Source organism: Acinonyx jubatus, chromosome E2, assembly GCF_027475565.1.
Source record: "Acinonyx jubatus isolate Ajub_Pintada_27869175 chromosome E2, VMU_Ajub_asm_v1.0, whole genome shotgun sequence".
Classification (NCBI taxonomy): Eukaryota; Metazoa; Chordata; class Mammalia; order Carnivora; family Felidae; genus Acinonyx; species Acinonyx jubatus.
Genome location: NC_069396.1, coordinates 24,603,224 through 24,621,914, shown reverse-complemented (window position 1 = coordinate 24,621,914; position 18,691 = coordinate 24,603,224). Strand labels below are relative to the sequence as shown.

Sequence of the window (18,691 nt, the reverse complement as noted above, 5' to 3'; positions counted from 1 at the left end):
TCTCCAACATTTCATTGCTCTTGAGCCATAATACTGATGACAAAATCCTAAGATTCTATTTTTAATCCTTATCTGCTTCCTCTTGATAAACTCTCACTAGTTACCAGTAATAAAAAAAAATTGGTTAGAATGGTATTAAAGATGAATCTGTTTTAATACATCCAGGAACAGATACATAATTGAAAATGTAAATTCCTTTTCCACATGAGCCTTGTTTTTGGAGTCATGTGCTGTGTATGAGAAAAAGGCAAAATGATCAGTGGCAGGATCTGGCATGCATGGGGGATCGATGCTTTGTGCTGAACATTCTGGTGATACATGCTAAATCTGACATGTGTCTGTGATTTTACCCCATTACAGTTGGCATTCTGAAACTTCCAGAAGCTGTGCAATATTCCATAAAGAACATAGGCCTTTGACTCTGACAAATCTGAGTATGAGTCTGAATTCCCTACTAATTAAGTGTGAGGCTCTGGGCTAGTTGTTGAATCATTCCAAGCTTTATATGCTTTCTCAGAATGTTAAAATAAAAATGTCTTCATGCATGGTCATGAGAAATCTTAGCACGTGCCTTTGAAGTGAACCTGGGTTAATATTTGTAGGGAGTTACAGAGTGGGTCTAATTCCCTGTGTATCTCACATTGGTACACAAAAATCTAAAGGATCTTGGAAGGATGTTGTCAAATATTAAATCTCTCACTCTAAGAAGAGGAAAACAAGGAACTCAGAAATTCACCTACTTGAAATCTTTTCATCAATTCAGAAGGTGAAAATACACTAGACTTATCATCAGGGCTGATTTAGGAATACCATTATCTAAATGACCAGTGTAACTTTATTTGCGGAAATCTTATCCTCCAAAGAGAGAACCATATTAGTTTTCTCCTTTTTAATTATGGAAGTTTTCATTCCTTGACATTATTTAACAATAACTAATTCTTAAGAAAACAACATGTGACAAAGAAGATTAAAATGAAATGTGAATTATATTCAGCCTTTTAAAATGTCTGTGCATGCATGACCTCATAACACACACTCAGACACACACACACACACACACACAACTTGCAAAAATTCTTCTTGATATTCTATGATGGCTAAGAAAAATGAATATGTTTGGGAATTACTGTTCAGTAGTTTAGAAAATGGAATTTAAGATTGGTTTAAACAATGTGATAAAGACCTTTCAGCCCTTTTCCCTTTTGTTTTATATAGTTTCATTTTGTTAATAATCATTTTTTTGGTCCAACAGTATACCCCAGGTAGATATCTACATGTTTGACATAATGAAACAGTGTCATTACTCTGTTATAAAAAATTCCCAGTGTAATAATAAACCAAATAACTTCTCACCTACTACAAACATCTGTGTCAAAGGAAGGAGAATTGCATAGACTGGAGCTATTTCCTACTCCTCAAACCTCCATATCTGGATGTCTTTTTTCATAGTGTAAGCTATAAATTGAATGGCATAATTTGATGATGGACATAGAACTGTATATTAGTTTTTATTTTGACAAAATCATTAAACATCACATAGGTTGAAAAATGAATCACGAGGCCCTAAGCCTGCCTTAGAAGATTGCACTTCATAAACTGAATTGCTCACATGGGCAACATTTTGGTGGAAGTTATAGATTTTCTAGCATATCTCTGATAGATAGGACTAATATAACTTCAATAAAAACTCTGGATATGTCAATATAAAATTTTTCCTACCATTGAAAGATGTAAGATACTCCAACTAATAAATCGGACGACAACCTATTCCTTAAGGTATACTAACATACATATTGGGTTACAACAAGCAACAAAATCATCGAGGTAATAAACCACAGCCACAGAGGGGCCATTGGAGAAGGTTTCTTTCCATTGCAAGAGCCCAGCATGATGTCTGTAGGTATGAATTCACCCCCCTCCCCAGAATGTTAATTTTCAATAATTGACTCAGTTATATGTGCAGTGATTTAGAACTACATATAAACGATACCTGAAAGCCATATGTACACTTCTATTTTTGACACTTCACATAAATTATATCCCATAAACTAGTGGTGATGTGCAAATTCATTAGGGGCCTTCAACTGTGAAACACACCAGTAATGCATCTTGAGTTTAATATAACAGTTAGCCCATGATATATGAGCTTAATACCTAAATATCTGGTTAGGTAGCAGTAATGGTTTTGGGTCATGTGTGGGGTTTTATCAGATTAGGTCTGAGATCCTAGGTAAACTAAAAAACACAACTATAATAAAGGTCTAATTTATGCATTTTTCCAAAATTTTATGGTTGCTTGAGGCTGTATATTATTTAGCTTTACAGGCCTTGATATCATTACTTGAAAATTAAAGGTGATAATGAATATCTCCTATTAAGGCTAAGGGAGTTAAATTTTGAAGCAAGAAGTACAATTTTTGGTAACGAAGAGATGTTCGTTCCCTTGTCTCACCCATGCAGGTCACTTTTCATCTTTATGGTAGATACTACTTTGGATACTATACTTTATTTGTGATCCATTGTTTTCTATTTCATTTTTTTATGGGACATTAATCACCCCCTTCTCTCTTTGTATTTGTCAAGGTTCTCTAGAGAAACAGAACCAAGACGGTGTGTATATACGTGTGTGTGTGTGTGTGTGTGTGTGTGTGTATGTGTGTGTGTGTGTGTGTGTGTGTATTTACGTTAAGGAACTGGCTCACACAATTATAGAGTTTGGTAAATCAGGAATCTGCAATTCAAGTCCAAAGGTCATCTGCTGGAAGAATTCCCTCTTGCTTGTGGGGGGTCAGTTTTTATTTAATTAAAGCTTTCAACTGATTAGATGAGGCCCATCACATTATGGAGAGCAATTTGCTTTATTCAAAGTTCATCAATTTAAATGTTAGTTACATCACAAAACACCTCACAGCAACATTCAGAATGTTTTACCACAGATTCAGTACCACCTTCCAGCTGAATTGACACACAAATGTAACTATCCCACCTGTCTTTCAGAAACATACTGTCGTGTGTCCTCCTCAAACAGTGTTCTTCTTTGCCCAGAATCCTACTCCTTGGCAAGTGAGAGTCAACCTTACTAGATTTTGGTAACTGATGGCAGCAGGTTTTAAAATAGACATTCTGGGAAAAAAATTAAATTTGTATAAAATACATTTAATAAGAAGGAGGTAGGTTTTATTTTTAATCTTTGTAGGTTCTCGTCCAGCACTTTGACCTTCAGAAGTCCAAATCTGCATCATACAAAATATATTAAAAAGCTTTAAAATGTCAGTTTTTATAATAAATAGAAGACTTTTTATAGTTGGCTTTTATAATAATTTGGCCATGAGTAACTTATTTAGTTTAAAATTGAATATCCTTTTTTTAGCAAACATTGGTGCCCACGTAACAGCTCTTGCTAAGTCAGAAAACTTAACATACGACATGTTTTCAATATGATGGGTATTTTTGATGGCTAATTTAACAACTTATTTATTTAAAAATTAATGAGTTTTCTTAATGTTATCTTTTTAGGCACCAAAATATTTATTAATTCGTATTAGTGATTTTGCATTTTTCATGTTATTTAACCTCATTTGCTTAATGTCTGTATTTGAAAATTGAAGATACTAGTGAATGTCTTTTAGGGAGGTCATGGGGGATAGTCTTGGGAAAAAAATAGCACAATACTTTGAACCAAAAAATGTTGTGTTTTCATTTCTTTAAAACAGGATATATTTCTCCTTACAGAGAACTGAGGAGATTAAAAATATCTGTCTAGGTCTTTGAAATTCTTTTGGGTGCTGGGTGTGATGGTGACCATGATCAGTGGGAAAATTCAACTATTTTTCTCTAAATTTGAAGAAATCATCTATCATGTTCTCTATTATCTCCCCTAACCATAGTCCCTGAAAGAATACAACTCTTCACTCCACTAGAAATTGAGACCAGGGATATTAGTTATCTTTATGACTAATTCCTTCTTTAATTCTAAAATAAGCATTAAACAGATTTATTATTGACATTGGTTTGGAATATCATCTAAAGAGAGTTTAAATCTTTCCATATGAGGTAAAATCACAGTAATCACCCTCTGATCCCAAGAATGATCTTAGAAAGCAATCAAGATTAAATATGAGACTCAAATGACTCTAATTTTTTTTTCTCAACAGCTATCATAGATATTTGCCCCTCAAATATGATGGCATCCTGTCTTAGAAAACACACCTATTTAGAAAATATTCCAACCCTCAAAAGTCACATTCTAGACTTAATTTTGGTGAAAGACCACAGCTTGGAGTTATTGCCAATCTTATTCTGCCTTGTAATAAAAAAAAAAAATCACGTAACAGGGTATCTCTTTTATTCATTGCTTCTACTGTTCTGCCTAACTCATAGGTTAATGTGATCACTCCCAACATTTTTAAATTCAGTTTAACAAACTGAACTCATGTTGGGTGATATAGAAATCAGGAGCTATCCAAGAGTTAGGGCTATCCTCATGTATCAAAAATAGAATGGAAGAGATTAATATTTCAATGGTCTATGTGATTTTAACTTTTAAGGAATGTGATGAAATGAAACCACAACAGAAAACAATGTGCATAAATCTCTATTACATTTTACATGTAAAAGTGGTCTAAACACTTAATGGAAATATAATGACAGAAGTGGGACGTGTTTCCATCTGTGGTAGGTAGAATGTTGTCCCTCCAAAGACACCCATGTTATCATCCCCAGAACATGTGAATATATTACCTTGCATAGCAAAAGAAATTTTGTTCTTTGAATATGTGATTAAACCAAGGATCTTGACATGGAAAGATTATCTATGATTATTCTGGCTGGCCTAATGTAATTACAGAGGGCTTTTGAAGAGGGTCAGAATCAGAGAGATAGCTGAGGATGCTACACTGCTGGCTTTGAAAAGGGAGGAAAAGAACACAAGCCAAGGGATTCAGGTCAACTTTAGAAGAGACAAAGGCAAGGAAATTATTTTCCCTTAGAGCTTCCAGAATGAAAGCAGTCCTACTAACACCTTGATTTTAGCTCAGTGATATTTCTGACCTACAGAACTTTTGGACAATAGATTCATGTTGTTCTAAGCCAGGAAGCTTATGTTAACTTATTGTAGCAGCAAGAGGAAATAAATATATCAACCAAGAAAAATTTCAGAGAAACTAGTGTTTCTCTGAACATAAACATGAGATTCCAAAGACAGACCAGCAAAATAAAGTGTCTATATGTCATCTTGAACTAAGGAGAAGGGCACAGGGGTCTGAGACTTCAGAGAGAAAAAAAGCAATTCACAAGAAGATGAAAAAGAGTAAATTTTTGGTAAACAAATGTTCGCTGGTCCATACAGAAACAATGGGGCATAGAGAGGAATTTTAATGAATTCTGCTAAATTCCTCCCTGTCTACAATACATAGTTCATGTTATACTGTAGTTACCAAAGGTGATAGCTGTCTTTCAGGCGCAGTTCCTATATCTAAATTCTTTTAGGTAGTTAGGAAGAAGGTCAGCTTCTTCCTGAGTCTTTTGAGCCTGACGAGTTTCAGCTTGAAATAATCTGCTGGCAAAGTGGCACATCTAGGGGCAACTCATTCTGAATCCCAACACTGGCATTTAGGGTATGTTTTCTGTAGGTAGAATGGAGGAACAGCCTGCAACAAGGGTTGGAGAGGACCATAATTGCTGCTATTGAAGAAGGATATGTTTAATAAATCCCAAACAATACAGTGCGAAAGATGGAGGAGACAGAGGAGAATTTGTAGGTTAAAGTCTGTCTGGGAGTCAACATTTTTCATTTCCATTTATTCAGTAGAAAGACAATGAACACTGGGATATATACACTCACCTACCCAAACCCATGCATTCTCACACAAGCACACACACACACACACATTTACATACACAAACATGCAGATTGCTGCATAATCTATGTAATGTTTTAGTGAGTGAGTGGTCATTGATCTTCTTTGCTATCACTATGCCATTCAGCAGTTATGGTTATTTTTGAATTGTTGTTGTTATCATTTCCACTATTATTTTGCAAATGAGCCCTTTTAGGCACTAATGAGAGGTGCCTGAAAATGGTGAACCAAATTGTGGCAATTGCTTTCAATATCCTGGGGCTATATGGGAAGGAACTAGGCAAAAGTCAAAAGTCAAAATATTTCATGTGTATAACATTGCTAAGTTTTTTTTCCTGCCTTATGTTCCTCAAGAATAGACTGATGCTACCAAATACTCCCTCAGATGCTTAGACATTAAAAGATACAATGCACTCATATCACCTAGGTGGATAAGAAGAGGAAGAAGAAAGAGAGAAAGAAATAAAATACTAATATTCATTAAATGCATATCAATCCAATGACATACTGTGTTTATTTTTCAACAAAATACATTTTTGATAAGATTTAGTTTTCTATTTCCCTAGTAATCTTTCCATTCTGAAGTTCTGAAGAAATGACAGAGTTGCTCATCAGGGAAATGTTGGTGTCTCTTTACAAATAGATGTTTAATTTTATGGCTGAAATTGCATCCTAGTAAGCAAACAAACAAACAAAAAAAAAACAAAAACAAAAAACAAAACAAAACAAAAAACCCCCAAACACCAAAAACATGTAAACAAAAAGTTTCAGACTTTTTCTGTGAAATGAGTTGATTCTGGGTCACTACAACTTTCTTATCCCTACCATATGTCGATTTAGAGGAAAAAAATCAAAATAAACTGAAATTATTTCCCATTGAAAAAACTAAAATTACACATTTTAAAGTACGAATTCATAATTCTCTTGGAAACAGCAACAAAGATAAACATTCCAAATTACTAGGGTTCTGAACAATGCAACATCATGGTTGAGTTAGCACGCTAAACTTTCCAAAAGAATGACTGACAAATTTTACCCAGGCTAGTGGAAATGTTTTGTTTTTCATTTTGTGTAGGAATTAAAAAGGAACTGAGAATTCGCTAAAATGACCTAAAATAGACACAATTAAGAAGAGACAACTTTGAATCTGCCTAAACATAAAACATGGCAGGAGAGCAGGGGGAGTTCTATTTCTATTAAACACAGTGTCTTCAGTGGGAAAATTGAACTGGTCAAGGCTCGTCAGATAGTATTAAGTGAAAGAAGATGGCTAATGGCATGTCACAGAGATCGATGTGTCGCCCACCTCTGTCCACCTATAGGCATGGCTTCCCATCACAATGGACAGATGTGTAAATCACATTTGGAAAGAATAGTCAACTGACAAGAGGAAGGGTAGAGAAGCAAGTTCCTTTGAAATGTCAATGCAGGGCCATTCTGTGAGATTTTCAGTTTATAGCAAAGACTATAAAACAAAAATGTCTAACACCCTATTTGCATAAATGATTGTATTACAATGCTTCATTATGAAAATTGGTTATATAGTGACCTGTAGTTTGTTTTCAGTTATGAAAGTTAATGCAATTGGCACATGGAAATACTAGGTATTAGCATACAGGTCCTAGTCAGTCATTAACTGTTTAAAAGATACTATTATTAAATGAGTAATTTTAGCCTCCACTATTGCTTTTCATTTGTTGTATGATTTCATTTTGCTGTAATAACTTTAAGGATGGCAACAGTGCTCCTTCAGATGTGAAGACTGAATTTCAGGGAACTTGTCACTTGCTGATGTTAATGCTACAAAAATAGTAGAGTTAAAATTCCAATTTCACTTTTATCTTATCTCAGAGCTTAGGGCTTTTAACAACTACGTGTAAATACAGATACACACAAACAGCCTATCCTGTATATGTATGTACAAATGCATGTATGTATATGCCTATCTATCTACCTGTCTATACATACACCATTGGTTCAAATAGTTCTTATATATATTTTAGAATTGTCCCTCACCAGAGCCATTTGAGGAAGTGATAGGCACTATTCTTCAGGTGAGAATAGAGTGGCCTTGGACGAGGAGAGCGCTCAGGTAACAGGAGGAGGCAGAAAGAATGAAAAATCACTTAAGTTTATTTCTACTATGAGAAGGTAAAAAGAACCAAGGTTGCAATTTAGAGCCCCATGTATCTTTCAAAGCATTTCAAGAGGCATATTAAAGCCAAAGTGAGAAATTGATAAGGTATTTTACTGAAGTAGTCAGAATTTCCAGATTGAGGAGAATAAGCCAATAAACCAATCTTTAGTTCTTTGGATATGCCAAAATCTCATCCTTTGCCACTGACACAACCCATTCTTTTTAAATACAAGACAGTTTTCCTAAAAGTGGCAGTAATTTTTTTTTCATGTAAGTACTGTATAAGTGTGGTTAGGTCCATGAATATATGTCAAGATACCTATCTCTGTAATATAGATGCATAAATTCTCTCTAAAGTAGAGACTTTCTCTTGAATGGAGTGATGAGGCAAAAAGACATTGTAATTCTGCAAGTGATAGTTTAGGTTCAAATCCTAATTCTTTTTTGTTGTTGTTTATTTTTTTGTTTATTTATTTATTTTGAGAGAGAAAGCATGAGCAGTAGAGGGGCAGAAAGAGAGGGGGAGAGAGAGAGAGAAGAATCCAAGCAGGCTCCTTGCTGCCAGCGCAGAGCCTAATGCGGGGCTTGAACTCACGAACCGTGAGATTATGACTGGAGCCGAAACCAAGAGTCGGACGCTTACCTGACTGAGCCACCAGGTGCTCCTGAAATCCTAATTCTTAATGAATTTTACCATTTTCATTATGAAAATGAAAATGGTGGGGTGCCTGGGTGGCTCAGTCAGGTAAGTGTCCAACTCTTAGTTTCGGCTCCAGTCATGATCTCACGGTTTGAGTTCAAGCCCCGCATTAGGGTCTCTGCTGTCAGCTCAGAGCTGGCTTCAGATACTGTCCCCTTCTCTCTTTGCCCCTCCCCCCTCTCAAAAATAAATGAACATTAAAAAATAGTATTACATAGCACTTAGGATTCTTGTGGAAAAATAAAGCACTAAAGTATGCATAAAGTCTCACAATAATAACAGGTCTTATTAGGGCCTCAAAGTTCTTTTTACTCGTCATCCCCGTATCATATAGGGGTTTCAGGTGATATGTGGAAAGATATATTTCTTGGTCCAGGGTAGGGGCGTGTAGCAGAAGATGATAATTTAAAGTCATCCAAAGGCGAATGAAATAACAATACATTAAATGTGTGCTGTCAGCAGTACATACATTAAATTACCTCTGACTTCTATTGTGAGTTGAATTATTATGCAACAGCATCTATCTCTGTGCCTGAAACATCCTGGACAGGCCATATTTTGTAATTAAATCTACATCTGAACTTTTGGCCACATGCAATATCCTGGGTATGTACCAGCTTCTATCTATGGACACAGAGACAAATAAAACATGGTTCTTATTTTTGAGAACTTCAGAATATGGAGGCAGAGATGTGTGAGACTCAGTATGATGGTTAAATATATTATTTTAAATATTAAAATAAAGTTGAATATCAAATTCTTTGTGAATCAAACTTATCCTTTGATAATATAGGGGAGACCATTTTGTCTTTCAAAATCCTGCATTGCTCACGAGTTGACTCAGGGTTAATGTAAAAATTCTGACAAGGCCATATGTAACTGTTTTTCTGTGTAACTTTATGACTTCCACCTCTTACTCTTTCCTTCTGCTTACTCTAATCCAGATTTTTTGCTTTTCCTCAAACATGTTCTCCTGCCTGAGGTTTTTTGCTTCCTTGCCTACATCACTCGTCCTTAGGTGTTCATTTGTTTTACCCCTTCAGCTCTTTAAAGTCTGTGTTTACATATCACCTTCTCAATGAGGCCATCTTATTGACCATCCTGTTGAAAACTGCTACCTATCCAATCCCTTTTTCTTTCTTTCTCACTAGAACACAAGATTCTAGGACAGAAATTCTAGTACAAGGACAGAAATCTTTGTTTTATTTATAAAAGTGTTCTAAGCACGTATAATGGCAGTTGGTGCAAAGTTGACATTGAATTAATATTTGTAGAATGAATTGAGCAACTACTTTGACTGTGGAAATTATATATGTCTTCATAGGGGGGATTAAAATTGATCAGGCTCTTGTGAATGGAAGAAGATTAGCCAGTTGAAGAAAGTAATGCTCTCGGGTAGAAAAAATAATGTGAACATACAGTGTCTTTGGTTGGACATTAGTAAATACTAAGTTTTTTAGGATGCGAGGATGCAATTAAAGCAAGATCAAACTGGAAAGTTAATTCAGTGTCTTATATATCAAATTTGGTAGCTAAATGTTTAGCTTCAGACATTTCTTTAAGGTTTTAAACAGAAGTTATATCAGATCCATCTTTAAGTGATAGCCTTTGTGACATTGGTAGAATCATGACCCTTTAGAACACAATAATGATTCAAACTGGATTCATGGTGGTGAAAAACAAAAGAAATTAGCAGAGTTAAATAACATTTCCGATAAAGGCTCAACAGAATTTGGCAATTTAATGGATACAGGAACCAAAGGAAAGAAATGAATTGAGAAATTGGAAATTTTTCTTGGCTAAAGAACTGGCTATCCATTAATATGATTGGGGAACGTAGAGTATATAACATGAGGATCAATAGATGATGGATTCAATTTTACACGTGGGGTAAGTAAAGCATGCAGCAGAAGAATTGAAAAATTCAATTTGCATAAAGTTCTGAAGCTCAAGGGAAAGAGAATTTAGAGAGATGCTTAAGATTAATTTATATATACATAGCAGATAGAGTCATGGGCATGGATACAATCAATGAAAGAAAGATAGAATTGGGAAAATGATCAGGAGACATCTCTGGAGAATAATAAACTTTCACAAATAGACCATGCATAAGTATTATGGCACATCCATATAAAAGAGTCATGGAAGAACAGAGGAAGGACTGTATAATGATAGTTTTTTTAAGAAAGTCATCACAGAGGAGGTCTCAGAGGACTCAAAAAGAAAGGGATCTTGCTCAAAGAGCCTTTCAGACCAAGACCGATAATTTTGCTTGTAAATATAGTAACTTAGGGGTACTTTGCTGTAGCTAATAGACAAGGTCATGGGTTTGGAGACAGACATTAAGACAAAAAAATTAGCCTGATTTATAAAACCCCTACACAAACTGGTTACCATCCTAAAAAAAATCATTGTTTTCCATTTTATGTACTGAGCTCGTAACAAGCTTTAAAATAAGAGTGAAATAGTAATAATAGTAATATGTATATTTCGAAAAGATAAGGCAGCATCTTTAATATTGATGCACTGACAGGGGAGTCAAGGAGCCAAATTAAGAGAGATAATAATAATTATCTCTGACCGTGGGAAGGAAGGAGAAGAGAACATATTTGAGAAATGTTGGAATGAATAGGCACTAGTCATAGGACTGAAAACATGAGCTATTGTGGTAGGTAAGGGGAAGGAAGAATTGGAGATAGCTACAGCTTAGTGCAGTGTTTGAATAAATATTCTATTTATCAATGTCAGGAAAAATTAAAATTTTATTTTATTTTTAAAATAAAACTGCAATAAAGTTTGGATTGAGCAGATACTTAGAGTTGTGAATTAGCAGTTTCCATTAGCTGGTATGAGCTTGGGCAAGTCATAGGAATCAGGCAATGTTAAACTTAGGTATTCTGACTTACGGTATTAATGACATACTATGTCTTTATTAATAGGACATGTGCACTATAACTTTTCATATTAGTGAAATTCTTATGAAATGATTTAAAATAAACTGAAATTTTGGTAGATTACTTTGGCTCTTACATCAGTTTTCATAATGTGGGAAGTTTAGGTTATCAAATGTAAAAACAATTTCAAATTATAAATTATCATTAAAATCTTTACTTCAGGCTGTAATGGGGGGGCCTAGTATCATACCAAATCTCTCTCTTGGAATGACCGTAAAAAAGTTTTCAAAGCATCATAAAGCAAACCAACATACAGGAAAAAAGGAGAGAGCATTGAGTTGAACCCAGTATTTGCCGCTATTTTTTTTAATGTTTATTTATTTTTGGGAGACACAGAGACAGAGCACAGGCAGGGGAGGGGCAGAGAGGGAGAGGGAGACACAGAATCTGAAGCAGGCTCCAGGCTCTGAGCTGTCAGCACAGAGCCCAACCTGGGCCCTAACTTGTGAACTGGGAGATCGTGACCTGAGCTGACGTTCAACCAACTGAACCACCCAGGTGCCCCTGGAGCTTGCAACTTTTGATCTTGGGATTGTAAATTCAGGCCCTACTTTGGATGTAGAGATTACTTAAAAATAAAATCTTTTTTTTTTAATGTTGATTTATTTATTTTGAGAGAGAGCTCACATGCAAGATGGGAAGGAGAAGAACGAGAAGGAGAGAGAATCCCAAGCAGGCTCCATGCTGCAGCACAGAGCCCAATGCAGTGCTAACCTCAAGAACCATGAGATCATGATCTGAGCTGAAGTTGGATGCTTAACTGACTGAGCCACCCAGGCGCTCCTGCCACTATTTTTATATGTTCCTTTTCTCTCTTAGTGCATTTCCTGATTCTCAGAGTGAGGCACAGAAATGGGAAGTTGTACCTCAGAGCTCATAGTGGTCTTCTAGGGCTGGGAAAAGGCCCCCACAATAGAAATGGAGGATTCCAAGTCTTCTAGGTCTTGAGGAATAAAGATCCCTCAAAAAAAATCACCAAAAGTCAACCTGTTATTTTGTTCAGTTTGATCACAAGGCATTTTCCCACTTACAGATTCAAGGAATAAGAAGTGAAAAATTTTGTAGAAGGCTGAGGTTTAGAAGTTAGAAAGCCTAGCAAAGTGTTGGCAGTCTCACAATGCTAAGTAAGGATCTGCTGAGGACCACGAGTCCTTGTAAACACATGAGGCTTTCAGTTTAAATCCTAGAACAGCCCAATTCTAGGGGTCAAGGCCTACAAGTGGAATAGCCTAAAACTCCACCTTGAATCAATTGAACTATTAATTGGATCAAGACAATCAGACAATGTTCCAATAATCTACCAGACAAACAAAAAATCATCTCTGAGGGAAGATAGCATGATTTACACTGTGTGCTTTTGCATATACATTGAGACATTTGATCAAAGATTACCAGGCAGGGACTTATGGTTTCTCTTAGGATACAGAAAGTTGCAGGAGAAGTTCCTCCTGTTTTAGCAATTCCAATATTCTGGATCACCCAAAAACTCAAGTTTGTAAATCCCAACAGATAACTAAGAATGTGAAGAAATCTGATTAACTAAAATTGAGAGTGTTGAGCACATCCTAGGAGAGAAGAAACTCATGGCTGCTGTTACTGTTAGTGGAGCAGTGGAAAAGGGGGAAAAATCACTATAGGTGTGAGTTAAAAAAACAAAACACCTTAACTTTTAATGAATTTTTAAAGTTCAAGGGTGAACTGACATGGCAATTTAGAATCCCCGAGAGCCACAGACAGAAAAGACAAAACAGCCCTCATCTGACAAATCTTTTCACCAAGTGCTTTCAGGAAAGAACAGTAGCAGGAAAGGTACTCAGTGCCAGGCCTAGAAAATCTGGGGTGGAAGGTTTCTTGCAGGAAACTCTGCCCTCATATTTCTGCCCTAACATCTGTACATTAGCAGGTTTGTTTTTCAGTTCTCAAGCCACTTTGCTATTACAGGAACCATCTGCCTCAAAAGTGTAAAGGCTTGGATTCCTCTAGGGTTTCTTTCTCTTTTGCTCTGTTGATACTCATCAGTAGGCACTGAGGTGATACCAATGGCTGTGACAAACCATTCAGACTCTTGGAACCTAAAGCCTACCAAAGGAAGGCTCATGATTCCACCCTCCATTTGAAAACTATAGTCCACTGACTCTAAATAATGTAAAATGAAGCCCAAGCACAGACCAACAGATTGACCAGTCCTCCACACAAGCAGCCTAACAAAAGAAGAGATGTGTCCTTTTCTGTATGTAAATCTTATCCTTACAAACAGAACTGTTTAACCCAATGTCTAGCATCCATCTACAAGTACTAAAAAAAGAGACTTTTACTTTTAGCCAAGATGAGGCAGTGAAGGCTAGTTTTCACAAAGATATGGAAAATAAGGTGATGCCTACAGTTGCCCAAAGTTACTGCCTATAGAAGGTTTCCAAGTTATGGTGAAAGGAGGAGGAATTTAGGAAAAGCCTGTCAGGCTAAGAGTTAAGGAGACAGGGTTGGGATTCTGGGAAGGCAAAGGCAAATCGAGTTTGCAAGGCAAAGTATCAGAGAGCAGATAGCTCCCAGAGATAGACTCCAGACATCTGCAGAGTTCCCTCCAGTGTTCAGTTGAGTACTGGTAGTACACAAATATAAGGAAACTAATGATAGCTAGCAGAGAACCATTTAAAACATTCAGAGGGAGCAATGTCCAGAGATTTCATGGTACCAGAAATAAAGTCTTTTCCCACCAATCGGAGTAAAAAAACTCATAATTTATAGGACATCAAATGGAGTGCAGCAAAGGGGTCATGTTCCAGCAAGGAATGAAAACATACTCTAGAGTAAATGCTGACTGGCCTCACTTAAAAAAAAAAAAGAAAAAAAAGCTTGAAAGGAAAACTCAGAATATCAGACTGTTCTAAGTAACTTTGTCACATCTAAGAATATATGGCACGTAATAAAGAGTACAATGAATTGAAACTGGCCAAGATCTGACACAAATGATATAATTAGTTGGCTAATGCAATAAAAACAAAATTATTAAAACTATATTCCGTATGCTTAAGAAACTAGAGGGACACTTGGATGTGTTAACTGAAGACATAAAAAATAGACCCAAATCAATATTTAGACATTAGGCTTATAATACTTGAAGTGGCAAATATATTGAATATGATTATCAGCATATCATATATTGCAAAAGATGAATGAAGTGGAAGACAGAGCAAAGGAATCTATTCAAAATGAAAAACAAAAGGGAGAATCAGTAATAAAATGAGTCATAGACCCAAAATTAAGAAATAAACAAATCTGAGAAATAGAAAAGAAAGAGGAAGATAGCAGTTTTAAACTCAACTGTATTAATGATCACTTTAAATGTAAATGGTTTAGAAATCCATTTTAAAAGTAGAGATTGTCAGATTTGATTCAAAAGAAGAAAAGCAAGACCTAACTATATGCTGCTTCCAAAAAAAAATTAAATATAAAGACACAAACAGGTCAAAAGTGAAAGGATGGAAAAAGAGATGTTATGCTAGTATTAATTAAAAGAAAGCTAAAGTAGTTATTTTAACATCAGAGAAAATAGATTTCAGAATAAAGTATATTATCAGGAATAAGTGGGGTTATTTCATTATTTCTATCTATCCATCCTATATCTACCTACCTAGCAATCAATTTATAAAAATTTTCCATCAATTTAATCCATTAATTCAATTAGAAAAAGCTGGGCAATCTAATGCATAAGGCAAAAGTCTTTATCTGGCGCCTAACCCAAGAGGATATCTAACATCATTAGTCAGTAGACAAATGAAGATTAAAACCATGTACAAGTGCATTAAACACTTATTGGAATGGCTAAAATTGAAATAAACAAAAAGGTTATACCCAACAAAAATATAATCAAATATAGGTAGAATCAATACCTATGAGATTGTTGATAGTAACCTGATCTAGAGACATCCCATAGCAAATAGATAATGAAGCCACTTCTATATTCTATGTGTGACAGCATTGATGAATATCACAAATATAACATTTGGGAAAATATTCAAATCTATACATATTGTATGACTCCATTGGTATAAATTTTTAAGTAGGCAAAATTAATTTATGTTAAGATGTCATAGAGTTTTCATTAGGGGTTATGATGACTGGGATTGAGCATAAAGGAAACTTTTGGGGCATCAGTAATGTACAAATTGATCTGCATTGTGATGAATCAAGTATCTTCACTTCTTAAAGTTTACTTATTTTGACAGAGAGCAAGTGTGAGCAGGGGAGGGGCAGAGAGAGAGAGAGAGGGAGGGAGAGAGAGAATCAGAAGCAGTCTCTACACTGTCAGTGTGCAGCCCGATGTAGGACTTGATCTCAGGAACAGTAAGATTACGACCTAAGCCAAAATCAAGAGTCTGTTGCTTAACCGACTGAACTACCTAGGTGTGCCAAATATATTCACTTTTCAATAATTAATTGACTTACTCCATTTATGAGTTGTGTACATTTTCTAAATATATGATTTATTACTCCAAAAAAAGATCTAAACAATATTCAGAATCAGGTTTTCTCAGAAAAATGTCCTTGAACATTTTTGATGGAATGTACATATTCACATAAAAACTGTAAAGGGTATATAAAGTTAAGATCTAGGGAGACATACTTACCATTTTGTCTCTGAAAAATATGATCTTTTAGGTATAGTTTGTATGGCTTTGAAAAAAAAATACAATGGCTCTTTTCTTCATAAAAGCATTAGCACAGTGATATAGTAATTCAATATGAAAAAAATGATGAAGAGAATTTAGTGTCATAGGTGAAAGCTGTATGTCTTTGCAAAGTATAAATATCATAATACACGTCTAATCACAAAAATGGCTTCAGTCTACCCTCCCTCCATTAAACACTTTAATTTCAAACTGAATAAAACACTCCAACTGAAAGAATAATTTTTGCATTTGTATGCCTGATGTTCTTTTTTCTCTTCTTTTTATTAACTAATGCACAGTTTGGGTCAAAATGCTTTCTATCTGTTAAATTTGCACAAATTATTTTGGATATCGCCAGAGTTAAAAATGCATGCCAACATTAAAAAAAGAGAGAGAGAGAGGAATAATGTTGCTGAATGTTTCATGATCAGCATTTCCAGTTATGCCTGCATGTAAATACAAATGACACCCTGTCTCTGATTATGGACTATGAGTCTTACACACTTGAACAGCCTTGGCTTCCTCATGCTAATTTCTGCCCTGTGTGAAATCCCATAAATGTCACATCTGCCACAGTCCCTTTCCCAGCCTAACATATGCTTTCAATAGAGTTAAATATTCATCATTATCAAATGAGAAAATGTATGTGGAAGTGCCTTGAAAACTACAAACTACTGAAGAAATAGATATAACCCTCTGTTGTCACTGAGGGGGCTTTGGCTTCTGACTTAGCAAATTAGGACCATGGAGAATTCCTGGAAGAAGAGGAATGTTGTTTACTGGGAGATAAAAACTTGCTTCACAGTAATTCTCAGAGACCAAGTGGGACAGAGCTGTTTCTGGAACTGAAGCGTGTCAGGGTGGGTCAATTTGTAACACTCATTTTCTCCCTGGAGACTGAGGAAGTTTTGAGTAGAGGGGAGGAGAAACCCAAGGAAAGAGATGGCTGTCTCTTCTAGTTACAGCCAGGAAGTTTTGAGTATGGATTCTTGTAAACCTTGTTCACTGGGTGTCTGTTCTCTGGGTCTTTGCTTAAAGATAAAGCCAAAATATGTATGACAATGTCATTAGAAAATGACTCAGGCTTTCCTGAACTCTGAACCCAGGAGATTATTAGCCTTCATTTTTCTAAATAAGATAGTTCTGTTTAATCTGCTCTTCCGAAATGTAAACCTTCCCTTTCCTCCACCAACACCCTCCCCATTCCAACAAATAGAGATATTTAACACTCAGGAAGGAAGATGATCAGGCAATTAAGGCATTTAGATATCATTAGGTGCTCAAACTGCATCTTCCTGTTATTGCACACTTCCTATCTCAGTAGATGAAATATCTGAAAACAATCATTGCAAGGAAGAACTTTAAGTAAAATCAGATATAAGCAACTAAAATCTTGAGAAGCACTGAAGCTTCATGAATAATTCTTGAATAGCGTGGTGTGAATGCTGCCTCGCTCAGCTCCGACTCTTTCAAGATGTTAGTTTCATGTTTTATTTAAGCCCAACATAAATGTTAACGTGGTCCTCATCAGATTCCTTTTATCTAACTCCGAAGACTGATGTGTTGATGTTGTAATATGGGAAGAGGGCCTTGGGGATAGACTTTAAATGCCCATCCAGGTATTCTGTGAGGAGTCACAAATAAATTTACTTTCTAGGAACTGAGTTGTAAATTTGTCTGTCTTAGAGCACCACATCAGCAGATACATCTGCTGATCAGTGTTAATGAGTCTTCTATTGTCCAATTTGTAATCTAGGTATGTTTTATGGAGGTATAACTGAAGAAACATCATTATATGTAATATTTTCCTGAAAAGATTCAGCTGAGCAAGTGACCGATAAATTGTAGGTAATGCAAACATTAATCAAAGAGAATGTCATTAAAAGCTTACTATAGCAGAGTCTCCATTGAGAAAGAAAACGAATCTAACTATTGGCCTATCTTCATTATAAATTGTTACTATTATGATTATTTTGTGATTCTACCAGTCAATAGTTCTCATGGGATATTTAACTCCCTGAGTTACTTACAAATTAAGTTTTGGACCTCAAGTCATTTGTAAATCAATTAGTTGTTTGTTTCTCAGTTCAAAATCTGCTTTAGGCTAAAGTGTTTTTTTGGTAATTAGGGCCGCTGGCTATTATGAATGGTGTATTGCCATTACATTTGAACATTAGAAGGTGGAACAAAGACGATATTTCATGATGCCTATGGTTGAATCATTTTTACTAAAACATTATTCCGTTAGTGTCATGAGTTATTTAATAGAAACATTATAAGGGCAATGCAGATTTTTACATGGCACTTTAAGAAACAAAAACAAACAAAAAAAGTGAAACTAATATCTGGAAAGACTTTACCTTTACCAATGC

The 18,691-nt window shown here is 35.5% G+C and overlaps 1 long non-coding RNA gene across 2 annotated transcripts in view; it reads left to right on the top strand.

The window, feature by feature from the left end:
• LOC113604316 (uncharacterized) overlaps window positions 1-18,691 on the top strand; it is a 249,400-nt gene that overhangs the window by 160,745 nt on the left and 69,964 nt on the right. The gene's annotated exons all lie outside the window — the stretch shown is intronic.